General features: G+C 41.5%; 1 pseudogene; it reads left to right on the top strand.

Annotated features, from left to right (window-relative positions):
- Nucleotides 1–4,244: 4,244 nt before the first annotated feature.
- Nucleotides 4,245–5,698, top strand: LOC132486005 (heterogeneous nuclear ribonucleoprotein K-like; annotated as a pseudogene).
- Nucleotides 5,699–9,536: the final 3,838 nt, after the last annotated feature.

The following is a 9,536-nucleotide window of genomic DNA, read 5'->3' on the forward strand; positions in this document are numbered from 1 at the left end:
ATCCTTTAATATGGAGTCATCTTCCTTCATGGTTGGAGGTTAGCTGCTCTTATGCTGTTTGGGGATAACAAGGGGAATGTTAATGGTTAAAAATACCTTATTTTGCAAAATGTATTTTGCAGAATGTAAAAACTGTGCATTTACAGTTCATTAAATTCATATGTACTAAGCACCTACTATGCTTCAGCTCAAACAAAACACACACACACATACCCCTAAGCAATTTCTGCATAGTAGGCTCCTTTTCCTCCCTCACACATTTGCTGAGGATGACAAGAGCTTTCCTGGTGCCAGGCACTCTGTTAAGTACAAGCGGAGCTCATGGTCATGGGCTGACTCCTTCATCTCCTTTGTGGAACATGTGACTCTGACTGAATATGATGTTATGTAGCCTCCCATACCAGTGGATCAAATTCAGGTGATCCACTTAGGTGCCACTTGGCATTCTCTTGCCCAGTTTTGATGGAAAATAGACCAGTATAGTAATCCTGCCTTGAGAAGATCATGGTGATCAGGGCTTTAGGCTCTTTGAGGACGAATTTCCAAATCATGTCACCAGGAAGCCTCTGAGACAAGCAGAGGTGCCAGCTAAAGAGAAACGAAATCTACAATGGATAATGGAGGAGGGAGATCATATCAGCTGCAGTGGTTGGGACCATAGTTCTTCCCATTTCATTTCCTCACCCAAGCTTCCCTTAGGAAGAGAGATCCCCAGAATCCTAGAAAAGCTGCTCCCTCTATGTATGTGAGGAAGTGGATCCCGGCAGTGCTAGGGGTGGACTGCAGTGGACATGGGCTGTGCCCTAGGTTCTCCTTCATCACCTTAGCTACTGGAATAGGGAAGAACAAATCTGATTCCATATTAGATCTGTCTCTTTGCTTTCTGTTGCTTTTGTTACAAGTTACTCACTAAAAGGATGTTGACTATAGCTATAAACATACATAATGGCCTGTCTCAGGACACCCTGCCCCTCTGCCTGAATGTTAAACTAAAATACCTTTGTTCAGCTCACAAGGAACATCCTGACCCAGCTCACCTGTGAATGGCTGCAGGAAAGAAGAAATTAACACACCCCCTCCTGAGTCTGGCGAAACCAGAAGACATTTGCAAAACTTATGGCCTTTTTTACTTTACCTCCTCACCAACCCGCTCTCTGTTCTATAAAAGAAATTAGCATCCAGACCTTGGGAAGACGGTTCTCTAGGACTCTAGTCTGCCATCTTCTTGGACTTCCGGCTTTCCGAATAAACTCGCTATACCTTGCCCCAACACCTCACCTCCAGATTTATCGGCCTGTCGTGGGGCGAGCAGAATGAGCTTGGACTCAGTAACATTACTGGAATACTGTGAGCAGATGACCTTCAGCTCAGACCCTTCAGAAATTGCCTCAGTTGCTGAGATGAACTGCCGAGGTGAGCTGACCTCACCTAAGGTCATAGCCTTCTGGGCCCTACCCATATCCGATGACTGATAAGGTGGAGATAAAAGACCCAATGAATTCAAAAGCAGGATAATTTTGACGGGCCATAGCACCTCCAGTAATGATCAGTTAAATTATGCCTTAGTAGATAATCTAGGAGACTTAGATGCAAATTTATTGTTTCTCCTATTGTTTGAAATTAGGATGCTATTAAATTGTAATTAGGGACTTCCCTGGTGGCGCAGTGGTTAAGAATCCGCCTGCCAATGCAGGGGACGTGGGTTTGAGCCCTGGTCTGGGAAGATCCCACATGCCGAGGAGCAACTAAGCCCATGCGCCACAAGTACTGAGCCTGCGCTTCTAGAGCCCCAGAGGCACAACTACTGAGCCTGCGTGCTGCAGCTACTGAAGCCCGCGTGCCTAGAGCCCGTGCTCTGCAACAAGAGAAGCCACCGCAATGAGAAGCCGGCGCACTGCAACGAAGAGTAGCCCCCGCTCGCAGCAGCTAGAGAAAGCCCGTGCGCAGCAACAAAGACCCAACACAGCCAAAAATAAATAAATAAAATAAATAAATAATTAAAAGAGTACTGCCTTTAACAGCACCTTATTTATTTATTTATTTTATTTTATTATTTTTTTTTGCGGTACGCGGGCCTCTCACTGTTGTGGCCTCTCCCATGGTGGAGCACAGGCTCCGGACGTGCAGACTCAGCGGCCATGGCTCACGGGCCCAGCCGCTCTGCGGCACGTGGGATCCTCCCGGGCCGGGGCACGAACCCGTGTCCCCTGCATTGGCAGGCGGACTCTCAACCACTGCGCCACCAGGGAAGCCCGACAGCACCTTTTTTAAAAAAGAAAAACAACTGTAATTACCACTAGTAATTTGATGGTAACATCTTAAGCATGTAATTTTTCTATTTTTAAAGAATATTTACAAAGAATATAGCCTTATGATCAGTGTTACTAACTCAAAACACATGTATAATTTTATACCTCCTGATGTCTACGGCCTAATCACTTTTCAAAAGGGCCAGGCAGGTTTGTTGTGGCATACATCAAAATATGTTTTTGTATAGCCCGTGCTTTGTAAATATTTCCAGCTCAGTATTTGTGGACTCTTAAAAATTCTGCCCAGTTTTTCTTGACATAAAGAAAGTTTATTTAGCTAATTTTGAAACTTTGCATTGACAAAATTTAAAAAATTTATCTGAATTTGAATGATGAAGATGAGAAATTTTATCAGCTTGTCTAATGAAAGTGGCTGTCAACTTGATAAAACAATTTTCTCCTCACTCACACTATAACTTTACAGATCTCTTTCTCAGTCTTTTTGGACCTGTTTCTTTGTTTATTAGGAAGAATTGCTTTATATAATTTGATGCTGAAAATCTCGTATGGTTTTGAGAAAGAGAAAAGCTGTCCCCAACCTCCAGGAGTTGAGCTGGTACTCCCAGCAAGATCTTCATGTTCTTCTTTTGAAATAAACAATTTCACAGAACACTGACATCAGACAAGCTGCTCTGTGACCCTGATGGATCAAGACACAAATAAGACCACTTCATAACTACAGCTGGACACAGAGTAAATCATGAATGTGGGCTAAGCCACAAAAATGATCAAACATCCGGCTGTGCAGGCTGATCAGCATGCCTGCTGCTTCTTTACTCGTTACAGTTTTAGCCTCAGTCTTGATATCCCTTTGTCTAGGTAAGATTTAATAAGAGACCCAACCATAGAATTGCCCCACTTTCTGACAACATTCAGCCCAGAGCGAAGCCCTATTTCCTAACCCTCCCCCCAAATCACCTAATGCAAGTCCAAATCTAAAAATAAATTCTTCTGAATGAATGCCATTTTCATGAGATACCCCCTCCCCAAGGTGTGATTTCTCCCTCACACAATGAGCAGCACACACTGCATGTTCAACCACAGTGGTGTCCCAGTGGAGGGTGTGACACCTTCTTTACTTCACCTATTAGTAATTTCAACTTAACTTGGCTAGAACATTGCAGGTAAACTTGATGTATCTTAATCTAGCTTTCCAGGTTCACATCTTTAATTTACACAGTATTTTCTCTCCAGATTTCCTCAATTTTTCAATATTCTTTTCTTTAGACATGTAATAGGTCCACAATAATTTTGTTAAATAAATTCTTGGCAATCTTCCTCCTTTCCAAGTATTTTAATAAATGTGATATTTATTTATTTATTTATTTATTTATTTATTTATTTATTCATCATAGAAACATAGAAATGCTTATGGAAAGATGACAATCCAGTTTTTGTTTAGCTGGCGCATGTTTTGCCATTTGCTTGTAAGGCATTTTGAAACTCTGAGGTTTCCTCTGAGTCAGCTCCTTGTAGGTAAACAAGTAGAAAGACCTGTGTCAGGGTACTGACATGGAGAAGCCAAAATTCCCAACTGTCAATAAGTGAGGTCAGTGGAGAGACTGAGTCATGCTCCATCTATGTAATTCTTTGAATTCCTAGAGGAAAAGTTCATGGAGGATACGGTTTTGAACAAAATGAGAAACAATCCTTTTGGTCATGTTTTATTTCTCAACATCATTTCCTGTTCTTAGACTAAAAGGTACCTATGACTGATAACATTTGCTCCAAATTCTCAGAAAATAAAGCTTGTTTTCCATGAAAGGTGTCATTATCCTGTTTCTCTGCTGCATCAACCTTGACATCTTGCCTACTTCCTGCTTATTTGCGGCCTACAGGCTACTGCAGCACTAGGGTGTCAGTTGGTCCCTCCCAGAACACTTCAGTTCTGCCCTGCAAGGATATATTTAATAACTGATTGGTGTGTCCCTTTAATACAAGAAAATGGAAACTGAACAGCCAGAGGAAGCCTTTACCAACACCGAAACCAGTGGCGAACTTGGTAAACACCCTGCTGAAGATATGGAAGAGGAACAAGCTTTTAAAAGATCTAGAAACACTGATGAGATGGTTGAATTATGCATTCTGTTTCAGAGCAAGAATGCTGAGGCAGTGGTTGGAAAAGGAGGCAAGAATATTAAGGCTCTCCATACAGACTGCAATGCCAGTGTTTCAGTCCCAGACAGCAGTGGCCCCGAGCGCACATTGAGTATCAGTGCTGATACTGCAACAGAGAAATTCTGAAGAAAATCATCCCTACCTTGGAAGAGGGCCTGCAGTTGCCATCACCCACTGCAATCAGCCAGCTCCCGCTAGAACCTGATGCTATGGAATGCTGAAATTACCAACACTATAAAGGAGGCAACTTTGACTGTGAGTTGAGACTGTTGATTCATCAGAGTCTGGCTGGAGGAATTATTGGGGTCAAAGGTGCTAAAATCAAAGAATTTCAAGTGAACACTCAGACAGCAATCAAGCTTTTCCAGGAATGTTGTCCTCAATCCACTGACAGAGTAGTCCTTACTGGAGGAAAACCTTTTAAGGTTGTAGAGTGCATAAAGATCATCCTTGATCCTATATCAGAGTCTCCCATCAAAGGACGTTCTCAGCCGTATGATCCCAATTTTTACGATGAAACCTATGATTATGGTGGTTTTACAATGTTTGATGACTGCCGTGGACGTCCCTTGGGATTTCCCATGTGGGCAAGAGGTAGTTTTGACAGAATGCCTCCTCGTCGGGGTAGGCGTCCCATGCCTCCATCCAGAAGAGATTATGATGATATGAGCCCTCGTCAAGGACCTCCTTCTGGACGAGGTGGCCGGGGTGGTGGCAGAGCTCAGAATCTTCCTCCTTCTCCACCACTGCCTAGAGGAGGAGAGCTAATGGCCTATGACAGAAGAGGGAGACCTGGAGACCGTTATGATGGCATGGTTGGTTTCAGTGCTGATAAAACCTGGGACTCTGCCATAGATACATGGAGCCCATCAGAGTGACAGATGGCTTATGAACCACAGGGTGGCTCTGGACATGATTATTCCTATGCAGGGGGTCGTGGCTCATATGGTGATCTTGGTGGACCTATTATTACTACACAAGTAACTATTCCCAAAGATTTGGCTGGATTGATTATTGGCAAATGTGGTCAGCGGATTAAACAAACCTGTCATGAGTCAGGAGCTTCAATCAAAATTGATGAGCCTTTAGAAGGTTCCAAAGATCGGATCATTACCATTACAGGAACACAAGACCAGATACAGAATGCACAGTATTTGCTGCAGAACAGTGTGAAGAAGTATGCAGATGTTGAAGGATTCTAATGCAAGATATTTTTTTCTTTTTTATACTGTGAAGCAGTATTCTGGAAAGTTTTTCTAAGAATAGTGAAGAACTGAAGGAGTCCTGCATTTTTTTTTAATCTGCTTCTGTTTAAAAAGCCAACATTCCTCTGCTTCATGGGTGCGCTGCATTTGAGGTGTAGCGAAATCTTTGCAGTTCACCAGATGAAATGTTTTAGTTCCTTACAAACAGGGTTGGGGGTTGGGGGAGGGTGTGCAAAAACGAACATTGAAATTTTGAAACAGCAGCAGAGTGAGTGAATTTTAATTTTTGCTCATTGTTGGTGGTTTAAAAAAAGTCCCCCCCATGTAATTATTGTGAACACTTTGCTTTGTGGCCACTGTAACATTTGTGGTGGTGGGACAGGGAGGAAAAGTAACAATAGTCCATATGTCCCTGGCATCTATTCGGAGCAGTGTGCACAATGTAATGCTCTTTTGTAAGAAACATTTTATGATTTTTAAAATAAATTTAGTGAAGCTGTTTTTGGTGGTCATTTTTTTTAAGACTTTTTTTTTTAACATCTTTTTTTTTTTTTTTTTTTTCGGTACGCGGGCTTCTCACTGTTGTGGCCTCTCCCATTGCGGAGCACAGGCTCCGGACGCGCAGGCTTAGCGGCCATGGCTCACGGGCCTAGCCGCTCCGCGGCATGTGGGATCTTCCCGGACCGGGGCACAAACCCGTGTCCCCTGCATCGGCAGGCAGACTCTCAACCACTGCGCCACCAGGGAAGCCCCTTTTTTAACATCTTTATTGGAGTATAATTGCTTTACAATGGTGTGTTAGTTTCTGCTTTATAACAAAGTGAGTCAGCTATACATATACATATATCCCCATATCCCCTCCCTCTTGAGTCTCCCTCCCACCCTCCCTATCCCACCCCTCTAGGTGGTCACAAAGCATCGAACTGATCTTCCCGTGTGATGCGGCTGCTTCCTACTAGCTATCTATTTTACATTTGGTAGTGTATATATAAGTCCATGCCACTCTCTCACCTCGTCCCAGCTTACCCTTCCCCCTCCCCTTGTCTTCAAGCCCATTTTCTACGTCTGCATCTTTATTCCTGTCCTGCCCCTAGGTTCTTCAGAACCATTTTTTTTAGATGCCATATATATGTGTTAGCATACGGTATTTGTTTTTCTCTTTCTGACTTATTTCACTCTGTATGACAGACTCTAGGTCCATCCACCTCACTACAAATAACTCAATTTCATTTCTTTTTATGGCTGAGTAGTATTCCATTGTATATATTGCCACATCTTCTTTATCCATTCATCTGTAAGACGGTCATTTTTAAAATGGCTGAATTCCCCCCAAACTGCCCCCAAACTAAACACTAAGTTTAATTTTCAGTCCTCTGTTGGATATAAATAAATAAATCTCTTGTTTGACTTAGGCAAAATATCTTGACACATTCAAGGCAAAATATCTTGACACATTCGAAATATTCAAGGAATCATATTGGTGATTTCTTAAGTGATTTGAAAGTCCATTGCTTGGGAAGAAATTCCACCATACATTCATGCTTATAATAAGCTGGTGATTTTTGTTTGTTTTTGCAAATACTTGCCCCTATTTTGCAACGATTTTCTGCTTGTAATTGTGAAGAACCAAGGTGGGGAACAATACAACAGATGGAGTATTTGGTATAAGAATATACCAGAAGCCTAATGGTGGCAAGTTTTATTAATCAGAATAATACTTGGTTATGGAAGTGACTGATGCTAAATAAATTGTGATTGTTTTTTATTAGATAATTTCTCACCTATAGACTTAAACTGTCAGCTTAGTAATGTCTATTAGCTAAACTTTGTAAAATATATATATATATATATATTCTTGTTTTTCCATTGTATGCAAATTGAAAGAAAGAGATGTACCATTTCTCTGTTGTATGTTGGATTATGTAGGAAATATTTGTGAACAATTCAAAAAAAGATGAAAAAAGTTCCTGTGGATGTTTTGTGTAGTATCTTAGCATTTGTATTGATAGTTAAAAGTTCACTTCCAAATAAAACTCCCATAATGCTAGGAAAAAAAATTTGTTTTCCTTGAGTTTGATGTAACTTTTATTTCACACTGTTACACAAGTTGGTGAATAGTAATATGACTGACTCAGCGTAAATTCCTTTAGTCTTATGAACCTATCATGAATTTCAAATGACAAAATCTAGATAAGCTGCATAAAAATGATCTGATTACTGCTTGGGTCTGGATATAATTCTATATCTTTTATCCCAGGAAGATGTCCACAAGGAAGCCCTTATTAAAACTATAGCACGTAGGGCTTCCCTGGTGGCGCAGTGGTTGAGAGTCCGCCTGCCGATGCAGGGGACACGGGTTCGTGCCCTGGTCTGGGAGGATCCCACATGCCGCAGAGCGGCTGTGCCTGTGAGCCATGGCTGTTGAGCCTGCGCGTCCGGAGCCTGTGTTCCGCAACGGGAGAGGCCACAACAGTGAGAGGCCCGCGTACCGCAAAAAACAAAACAAAACAAAACTATAGCACGTAGAAAGTAAATCCCTCATTTAAAGTCATTTCAAACACCAAAGTATACAGTGTTGGTGTCTATTTATTAATGAAGAGCTTTCAGTTGCAGAAAACCTGAGTCAATGGGATTTAAACAATAATGCGGATTTATTGGCTCTTGTAACTGAAAACCAAAGGACGATCCCACATCAGACATGTTTTGTTTAAGAGCTTGGTCCTGTTTCTTCATTCTGGCTTTATCCCCAGCTGGACGTCACTCCACAGTCACAAAGATGCATGGTCACGAAGGGGCGACGGGCTTCCTTGTCTATTTCCAGGGTAGAAAGTGGCACTTCTTACATATCAAATGATATTTCCTGTTCTTCAGGCAGATTGAACTAAGGTACATTGACCATAGTTACAAGGGGTTTGAGAATAGGCTGATTGACTGTCAACTGGAACTGTGGAAATGGATAAGTCCATTTTCACATCACAGTTACTGCGTGATTACTACATGGTTACCAGATATTTCATTAGGAAAGTCAGAGATCTATTGGGTAGGAGGAACAGAGGGAATAGATGCTGGTCAGGCCTGTCCAGGACTTTTCATTTTAAATCTTTGACCTATTGGAAGTGATATCCCATTTTACCTCTAAGTGGCAGTATTGGGCTAAAGACATGGGATCTAGACAGGTTGCAGTCATTCAATTCTTAGGTCGACAGTTACAAGCAGTATGGTTTTATGCATGTCACTTAACCTCTCCTTGCCTCAGCACCTTCATTTGTAAGATGAAATTAGTAGAATCTTCTTTGTAGAGCTGCTATGAGTTTTCAGTGAAATGATGCATATACACCACTTAGCATAGTGCTTGTCAATTTCTAAGTATTGGGAACAATATATTTACAGGTGAAGTAGCCATTTGATGGACTCTCTAAGGCATTGTTTTATCTGTTGGGGCATGTGCATGCTGCCCAGAATGTTTTGGAGGTTTTTCTTCCCATTTTTAGGACATTTTTATCAGTTAACTAATTTATTTTAAGTAAACTCAGTTCTTTGACCCAGAGACCAGCAGTCTGGTACTAAAGAAGTGATATGCTGTGGCATATTGTGATATAAATTCTCCAAAAAAAACCCCACCAAGTGTTCGTGATAGGGAATTTCCTTTGCAGGATAAATTTCATTCTTAAATGGTTTGAATACAGGGTACCAGCAGCATCTTACTGGGTCTCCATAGCTTCTTGTTAGGAAAATCACCACAGAAGGCCTGCTAAACCCATACAGGGCAATAAAGTTTTGATTATTCCTTGCTTATTTCCATGAGCTCAAGTAATTGGATAGCTGAATATAAGCATATGGCAATAGCAAAGTAATTTTCTTTTGGCTTGCAACTTTTAAATTTCATTTTAATTGAAGCTAGTGG

The sequence above is a fragment of the Mesoplodon densirostris genome, chromosome 1 (genome assembly GCF_025265405.1).
Source record: "Mesoplodon densirostris isolate mMesDen1 chromosome 1, mMesDen1 primary haplotype, whole genome shotgun sequence".
NCBI lineage: Eukaryota > Metazoa > Chordata > Mammalia > Artiodactyla > Ziphiidae > Mesoplodon > Mesoplodon densirostris.